Source organism: Notamacropus eugenii, chromosome 1 (genome assembly GCF_028372415.1).
Source record: "Notamacropus eugenii isolate mMacEug1 chromosome 1, mMacEug1.pri_v2, whole genome shotgun sequence".
NCBI classification, from domain to species: domain Eukaryota; kingdom Metazoa; phylum Chordata; class Mammalia; order Diprotodontia; family Macropodidae; genus Notamacropus; species Notamacropus eugenii.
The window spans coordinates 736,138,475-736,148,203 of NC_092872.1; the positions used below are offsets into that span (position 1 = coordinate 736,138,475).

The window sequence follows — 9,729 nt, forward strand, 5'->3', positions numbered from 1 at the left end:
CTCCCTCACTAAACTCCCTTGTTGTTTACTTGCTTCAGTTGTGTCTCCATGACATAACATTCATGACCTCACTGAGCTTTTCTTGGCAAAGATGGAGGACTTGTTTGTCTTTTCCTTCTTCAGCTCATTTTACAGATGAGGAAACTGAGGTAAATAGGGCTAAGTGACATGCCCAGGGTCACACAGCTAGTAAATGTTTGAGGCTGGATTTGAACTCAGACCTTCCTGACTCCAGGCCCAGTCTTCTATTCATTATGCCAGATATGTGATTTTAGGATGTCCATTAAAGATTCTTCTGAAGAATAATGTTAAAAATGTTTCTTTGCAAGATGAGTTAAAACAATTTTCTCAGGAAAGATAAGTCTTCTTCTCTCCAGAAGGATAGTTTAACTGCCAGTGTTTCAAGATTTTATTCCTTCTTAAAGATACATAAGCAGTGTCTATAGTCTCTGTTGAATTCTAGCTCTGTTAGAAGCTGTATTATAATAAACATGACCCCCCAGAATGTGATATTATAGAGTATTTTCTCTCATAATATGCCATAGAATGATAAATTGTTTGAGGCTCACTCTCAGTCACGAAGTCACAGAATTGTTGACTGGCCCATTACAAATTTGGGTTATCTAATCTCCACTGGGGCCTCATTGCTACATGGCAATCCATTTATTTCTCCTTGAATAATTTTCTGTCACATTCTGCAAGGCAGCTGTTCCAGATCTTCTCCTCCATTGGTTTGGTCTCATTGGAAAAAGTTTAAAAAAAGCCAATTTGATCATGGACAAAAAAAACCAAAGCAAAAAACAAAACTTCATCAGCTGGCCAACCTCCTGGTGATGTGTATCCCTTTGTAATTAGCTAGGCTGGCACTCAGAAAATAGACTTGGCCAGTTCTTGTGCCATACTCAAAGCCTCTCCATGATAGCTGCGCCTGTCAGAGTTGGCATGCCAGTGGTGTAGCCTTCAACAACCCAGGGTCACCCACATGCCTTGATTGGGTATCCATCAGAACAGGATTTTACAAAGTGGGGTTAGAGGCCATCAAAAAATGGCAATCTAAGATTTATTTAAGAAAATAAAAGTGCTATTTATTCTACTTTGGTAAGAATGCCGGAGTAAAGACCAAGAGTGTGAGCTTTAGTCTTTGCTTTGCAACTAAAGGCTATGACTTTGGCTCAATTATTTAGCTTCTCTTTTGGGCCAATTATGAAACCTCAGTTTCATAATATATAGAAGAGAGGGTTGAATGAGATTATCATAGGATCTTTTATCTAGAGTAGTAAGGCTCCCTAGTGCTTATCTAGTCCAACTCCTTCCTGTAAAAATATGAGGAAACTTGAGGTATAGAAAAGTTGAATGATTTGTTTGAGGTCGCTCTGTTAGTAAGATTCTCAGTCTGGCCTTCTTTTCAGTCTCTGCCCTTCAATCTATAAAGTTCTAGGAATGTGAAACCTTTTTATTCTTGAGTTATGGGTGTCACCTGAATGGTAAATGGACTTAGAAGTTCTTCCATATTTCAGTGCAGGCTTTGCACGTAGGCTATTGTGTCCCCCAAGTGAACTCAGACCTTGAAGACCTGATAAATCCCACACAAACATTTAACATCTGGTGCCTTGAGAACCTAGCCAGTTCTCCAAGGATAAACATCACATATGTGCTCCATCGCGAGGTCTGGCTACCCTCTCGATGGACAATGGATGGGATAGTTGGCAATTAGCCTCTTTGTTGGCAGTCAGCCTTCTTTGTTTGGAAGGGTTTATTAGGTCTCTGTTCTGAGAAGATCTTTGGAATCTCATCCATGGAGAGGACGCTCTGCCTGGGATCCCTTGCTCCCAATCCAGACCCTGAAAGTTGTATCCCGGGATTCCCCAGCTGAGAAAATTCAGGAGTTGGTGTCTCCCTGGTTGGTGATGTTTTTCTATTTCCTCTTATATCTATATTAATTATATTAGTATTAGGACGTATTAATTATTGCTGCTATTGCTCTAAACTGTCTGTACATTTGCCTTTTCTATAAATCAATAAAACATCCAACTTCTTCTTCTCAAGTGTGTCTTATTGTAGGTGCAAATTCCGAACCATAAATGTCCTTAATCATACATACCCACCCTAGCAGTTTCACTTTCTGGTCCTAATGAGAAGAAACACATACCTCTTTCCTTGGAAAGAATTTTAATCGTTTTATTGGAGGACTATTTTTCTTCTTCTCATGTCAGAGGTCTAAGATCAGACTATGCACCCTGTCATGAGATCACACTTCTCCACTCTCATAGCCCCACGTGTTAGGTGATAGGAGCTCAAGCCATTCTCTTTCAGCTTCTAAAGGCCCAAGATGTCTCTTGCGAAGGGATGAGTTTCATACTTGCTTTGGTGCAACTAAATGATTCATATCTATAGACTTCTGTACCGAAGGATTTTCTTGCTGTAGACCTATGGTACCCAAGACATGAAGGTAAGGATATTTCACCTAGGGAAAATGTTTTTGCTCAAGAAAGTCTAGTCCCCTGAGTTCAGTCTCTTTTCCCCATCTTAGGTCTGATTCAGAGAAATTTGTTGGGGAAAACCACTTAGGGTTAGGGATGAAATTAATGTTTTGTTTAATATTTGGTGTGCAATGAATGATTCCACCTTCCATTATATAGGGGATTCCCTGAAAGGGTGAGTAGCTTAGACTGGGGCCACAAGGATTCCCACTTTTCTATTGCAGAAGAGGTGGAAGAGATAGCAGTCCTTCCAGATGGCCTTGGGGATTTGTTCCTGTGGATAAAGATCTTTAGGTTAGTCTCCTCTCATTTCCAAATTCTGACTCTCCCCACCATCCATGCTAATGAGGGCAATGAGAATGGACTTGTACAATTGCTCACACACACATGCTCATGAGCACATGCGTGCATGAGCACACATACACATACACACACATATACACACACTGCAGCCTCTGTGTTACCTTCCCAAACAGCTCTTGCCTACCCAGCGACTTCCCTTCTTTATCATCCCACCCTGTGATGGCCTTTGGGTGGGGGCTTCTTTACTTTCCTCTGTAATATGTTCCATGTTATTGGATAGCCATCTTCATCATCAACACCCTAATCACATTGTAATCCTCATCCTCACCATCCCTCAGTACTTAAAAACATTAGTGCTTCTATCAGTGTGGTTAACTGCTTTACCAATACTAGCCGTAGCTCCTTCATATTTCACTGAGGATTTTTGAGCCTCAACACGCAGCAATGGGGTGATCTAATATGTTTGTCTACCAGGGTTAACTTAGGCTGCAGTAATGATGACAACCCTGATGGTCTGTGCCAGTGGTCAGATCACCACTGGAGAAGCAGTTGACCATTATGAATGGGCAGAGAAGAAGGAACAGAATGGAGGGACTGCTGATTTTACTAGGGGACTTTTGTTTGAGCTCTGAGATTTGGAGATTCCTTTTGGAGAGGGGTTTCCTCATAGCAGTACTGCAAGTTGATTGGAATGACCACCATCCCTAGCATCAGCATCCCCATTAGCTGCAGGACCATCATCAACATTATCATATTCATCCCCATTTCTGACTCCATTCCCTTCTTGCATCTACACAGTCCTTGGTAAAGTCCTTTCCATCCATTACTCTTGTACTTTCCTGACTCCTTAGGATCTCCCCACATACACACCTGTCTTCCATTTCTTCCATGTATGGAAGGCCACAGCACAGCTCAGGACCAGGATGATAAGTGCCAGTATGCTTAGTGCCATGACCCAAGGTCTCTTCATAGTTGGCTTCCCAGGGATTTCAGGAACAAAAGACAGCAGATAAACAGAGGTGGGAATTTCCCCATGAGGCAATGGGGACTGTGGTGAATTTTCCAGGGGACAGGGGGAAGAAACTCCAAGAATTGGCCTCCTTGGGATGAATTCAACCAATGTGGATGAGGTACTTACCTGGGAACATGGCTGGAGTCCTTAGCCCACTGTGCTGTACCACACAGGTGTAACCTATCCCAGGGTCACTGGGTGGAAGTTCTAGTGTGACTTGGAGGTAGAAGGTGGCATCAGCATTGGGCAGGGTGCCACTGGAGGTCTCCTGTCCCCACACACCCAGTACTCCATCCTTTTCCCAGTGAAGCATGATAGAGCGGGAGTAGAAGCCAGTAGCCCTGCAGAAGAGGGTGACTCTGCCATCAGGAGCATCATGTCAGGACACGGTCACGTCAGGGGGAACTGATGGCACAGAGCAGGAGAGAAGGCAGCATGTCTAAAGCTCAGTGGGAGTCTGCTGTTCACCTCATCTCTCCTCACTTCAGAACACCCATGACTGTCTCTGGGTCCACCAATGTGGTTCATGACTCCCCCCCCCCCAACTTAGAAGACAGTTTGCTTTTGGCAAAGAGTAAAAATAAACAAACCAAATAAAACCATTGGCTAGTGACCAAACTTCTGTTGATGATTATCTTGGCTCTTAGTTAGGCTGAGTGACAGTGATCATCTTTGGGTTAGAGATTGATATTTTCCCTACATGTTAAGATTTGCTAAAATTGATCCCTAGTTTTAGACCTCTGTATCAAATCCACATGATAAAGAGCTTTCAGAGTGGGACTTTGATCACATCATGCGCCTCCCAAAAGAAGTAATAGTGCTTACCATTTCTATGCTATGAATTTTCCCACTGAGACTGGGATAGCTCCTGGGACTATAGATATTCAGTCTTCTGGTCAATGTGATGTGGACTTCATGTGAGGATATGGGGGAGTGAAGCAAGGCCTCACCATTTTTCCTTATGTTTGAATACTGTAGGACTTTTTTCAATGGCTCAACACAATCTTCCTGCATGTAGCGTTCTATCATCTTATAGGGGAAAATTACATCCCAGAAGGGTCTGAAGCGCTCGGCCTCAGGTGTCATTGCTACCCAGTGTCTGAGCTGCTCATCTACTCCACAGAAAGCCTCTCCATCCACAGCATACCAGAAATGGCTGCTCACCTGGATATCTCCATCTAGGTGACAGTCATGCCAGAACTGCACGGTGTGATTATCTGAGTAGGGAGGGGGAAAAAAGGGTTAATTTGAGAGCAAAGCAGGTGTTTATCATTGACACAATCTTCTTGTGGGCAGAGATGGTCTTGTGTTTATTTTTATATTTCAGTCCCCACCAGAGTGCCTTGAACATTGCTTAGGAAACGGTTGCTTAGGAAGTATTTATTGAGTTGGATTGGGAAGTGGTGACCTAAAGTAAGATTCCTGTTTTGTATGCCTCAGAAGGGAAGGGATTGTTTTTTGTGAACTTTGGGGTTTAATTATACCTCACATTGAACTTTTCTGATTTTTGAGGTGATAGGAAAGTTGCCTGTACCATATGTGTTCCAATGGTTCTTGACTGGGCGAGAAGGTGAAATCTTGTTAGATAAGTGGTTGCATGGGCAAAACTCCCAAAGCCAAGCATTCCAATAAGTAAAGGAGAGAAGATTCTTTTCTGGAATCCACAAATGCCCCCAGATAAAGGACTGTGAAGTTAATAGCTAGGAAATACTGATCCCTGGAACTGTTTAGTGACTATAGGATGAATGTATATTGCCTGATTGTTGGCTAAGCTGGCAGAAATGTTGATTTTGATTGGCATTCATTTCTCACCCCAGACACGATGTGTACTGGTGAGAAGTTGTGTCCCTTATTTATGAGTGCAATGCTATTATCTTATTTCTATTTTGCCTGCTGTTTAGTAAATGTTTCTGACTAATAGTGGAACCATTTTAGTTGATTTGTTAAATGAGAGGTTAGGTGGGGAGCCTATAGCAACTAGTGGCAGGAAAGTATTCCTTCCACCAGCATTGCCCCTAGAACTTTGAGAGCAGAAGTTACAGTGGTACTCAAATCCTTTGGCAGCCTCCGACCTGCTAGAGTTTGGTTTCAGATTAGGTGAATGAGTTGAGAGAGAGAGAGAGAGAGAGAGAGAGAGAGAGAGAGAGAGAGAGAGAGAGAGAGGCAGACAGATGAATGGACATATAGAGAGACACAGAGACAGAGAGATTTAGAGACAAAGATACCCAGAGACACAGAGAGACAGAGGCATAGAGACAGCGAGAGAGATCCTGGGGGTGGGGAGAAGATATATGCTCATAATACATAAACCTAAGTAAATGAATTTATGATTTCGAGTGTATAACAATATAGAATATCTGTGAAAAGCAGACACTGAGATATGATGGCTATGGCAGGAGAAAGGGGATGAATGTTTAAGGAAAAATGGTAACAGATTTCTCAATGCAGGAATTTAGGAAAGTATAGACTCTTCATGCTTTAAGTTGGGGTTCAGTGATTAAGTATGTTTGGGGAGTAACAAAAGCCCAAAGACTAATGACAAGTCTTCTACACTTGTTCTAAGACTTAGAGCTGGTGCCTTGAGAAGCTGATGTGGTTGAATGTGTCCTGAGCCTTAGGGCAGATCCCTTCATAGCCCAGAGTTGGGGCAGACTAACCTTCACCCTTGGTGTCACTCTGTATCCAATTCTGGAGGGCCCAGAGAAAGTTTATTTCACTGCACACCAACTTCTGATGCTTCTTTTCAATGTAGTGGGCCCCCAGGGCCTGGGACATCCAGGCTTCTTTGATCACAAGCTGTTGGTCCTTTTTGTCATAGAAACTCCCCTGCACACCATCCATAGAGCTGACCATGGTGAAGTCCAAGAGAGACTTTGTTGTACCTACTGCTGTGAAACACATCTCAAGGGTGTGGTAAGCTAATTGTGAGAAAGGGAAGGAGAGGTTATAGGAATCAGATTTTATGACCCCAAGGTTTCTTCCTATGCTTCCCATTGTTAGGAATGTAACTAGGGTTGGACAGGCTGGGTCCCTTCCCAGAGGACAGTACAGATGGGGCATGGTACGAAACATTCTTTCCTAATAGCACCTACCACATAACTTAGCACACAGCAGTACTCAATAGGGCCTTATTGACTGACTAAGTCAGAGGCTGGGGATGTAAGCACTTTGCCAACCATGACCTTGCCTTTTGGCATTTAAAAATACGTAATGATGTATAAATATGACTGTGAAGATTTGAGGCATTAATATAGCTAAGCTGTGGGAGAGAAAAACGAGTAGATTTTTGGATATTGTTACAGAAAGTGTAACAGTTTTTTTTGTCTGCATCAGGCTGTGGTACAACTAATTTTTTAAAGCAGAGATGGCAGGGCAGCCATGTCTGCGGTTCAGAAGATTGGTCTCATCATAATTCTACAGACAGAGAATGCTACGGTGTGGGGAGAAGAAAGAAGGGAGTCGCAGAGATGGTTTGATGCAGTGAGATATCCTGACTGCGGACATTTGGAGGTCTCCAGGGCTGGTTTCCCATGTGTGTTCTTAGACCTTTTGGGGCTTCTTGGAAAAACAACATGGGGATCAAGAGAACTCTATTTTATAGACGATATTGACTAATGCAATGTCCTCCTAATTGGTCTCCTTGTCTCAAATCTCTCCCCATTCCAATCCATCCTCCTCATACTTTAATGCCTTCTGATTTAGTTGTGGGAAAAGATCTTACTACATAACATTCAAAGCAATTTCCCAAAATCATAGATCTATTCATGTTAACCCCATACTCAATACACTGCAGTGGCTTCTGATTATTTCTAAGACCAAATAAAAATCCCACAGTTTAGTGTTTAAAGTACTTTACAGCCTTGCCACATTTTCCCTTTCCAACCTTACTACACATTATTTCCCCTTCATTGTTATTTTAGTTCAAGCAAACCGTTCTTACCATTACCCCTATGTGGCACTCTCTGACTCTCTCCTGCCCCTTCAGTGGTTGTCCTCCCTGCCTGAAATGCTTTGAAAATCTTAAAGCACTATATGGATGCTATTTTTACTTATAACAATTTATAATTAGTCATCAATATAATAATTTATAGTAACAATAATTACTATTAGCTTTACTTGGTTGGGATTCCTTTAGAACTAACCACAGCACTTCTAGCCATAGCTTTGTTCAGATATTTCTAGATGGTGGTAGCAGGGGAGTTTGGGAGAATCTCTAGATTTTTCCAGACTTGAGTATCTTCCATAGAGCTTATGCATGCATTCTGGTCCATTTACATGAGACATGTACTACGGCTCCTTTACCAGAGGACATGCTCTGGGATGACAGCAAATCCTCATCAATCTGAGTACATTCCCTTTTCCTTCTTTCTCCTGTATCTTATGGCAGCATTTTTTTCTCCCCAGAATGGAGACTGATGTGTGTCAGTTAGTCCACAAACACTTATCAAGTGACTTTTATGTGCCAGGCACTGTGCTAAGGGCTAGAGATACCAAAAAACCCCAAACAAACCCTACAATGCTTTCTCTCAAGGAGCTCACAAGGTGATTGGGGAAATAATTACATAGAAACAAGATAGACATGGGATAAATTGGGGATAGTCTCAGAGAAATAGCACTAAGGGTAAAAAGGATTGGGAAGAACTTCTTGTAGAAGGTGAGACCTCAGCTGAGAATTGTGGCCAGGACCTGTTTTTGCCATTGCATGGGAAACTACTAGAAGACAGAGGACTGTGTCTAATGTGACTAGAGGATCTGGGGGAGTTGGGAGTGTTGTACCTCCTCTTGGACTAGGAATTCCCCGAGTGCAGAAACTTTGTCACCCTCATCTATTCAGAGGAGCTCTATTCAGCTCAGTTTCAATGAGTAGGTAGGGTGTATGTATATAGGATGTAGGATGAATCCTATAAAGTGGTCCTCTCTTTTAAATTTGCAGTGAATATTTCCAATGGGCTGAAACCAATGTCCATGTTTTACATAATTGTAATTTTGAATAGTGTGAATTTGAACTCATGCGACCACATTATTCAAACTAGTAAGGATCTCAATTTCCCATCTCTGTATTCCTGCCCCACCCTCTGACTCACCTGCCTCAGTATCCCTCAGAACAATCATGCCCATAATTAGCATCCAGGATGAGAACGATTCTCTTCTTGTCTTCTGACTCTCCATCTTGATCTAACGTAGGGACTTGGTTTCTTCAACAGTATCCCTTTGGGGTGAAGTTTCTCTTCCACAGACAGGTATACTCTACTGCACCCAAATGAGAAATGAGCCTCCCTAAGCTTTATTCCCACCCCTGCTGGGGACTGCTCTGCAGAGGTCCTGCCTCCTTTCTTTGCCAGCTGGGACATCTGTCTCTAAGCAATGCCTGCTCTTGTCTGGGAGCCATTAGAACGGAAGCAAAATAGAGTTTGTGGTGAGGGCAGGAAACCTCAGAGGTAACAACCATCAGGTGTCGCTGAGAGGGAGAGGTGTCCACAGATGGGACTGGGATAGTGCCAGTAGTTGTCATTCTTTTAAAAAATAATTTTAAAAATTATGTAGCACTTTAAGAAAAAGTATGCTTCAGTCTATATTCAAACAATGCCAGTTCCTTTTCTGGAGGCGGATAGTTTGCTTCATCACTAATTCTTTGGAGTTGTCTTGGATCATTGTATTGCTGAGAATAGCTAAGTCATTCACAGTTCTTCACTGAACAATATTGTTGTTACTGTGGACAATGTTCTCCTGGTTCTTCTCACTTCACTATTGTCAACCTCAGAGTTTGGTCTAACAAAGACAAACGAAATTAGGTTGTTTGTGCATTTATTTCTCTCAAAGCAGATTTGAATGCATGCTGAGCTGTAGTCAAAAGAGCTCATTTTGGGGTTGGGATACACAGTTTTTATACCTTTCTAACAGGGGCTGATGTCACTCAATCGTCATTTCACCTCT

General features: G+C 42.4%; 1 pseudogene; it reads right to left on the reverse strand.

Annotated features, from left to right (window-relative positions):
• Nucleotides 1-3,630: 3,630 nt before the first annotated feature.
• LOC140520410 (zinc-alpha-2-glycoprotein-like) lies at nucleotides 3,631-8,964 on the reverse strand (annotated as a pseudogene).
• Between the last annotated feature and the right edge of the window lie 765 nt (nucleotides 8,965-9,729).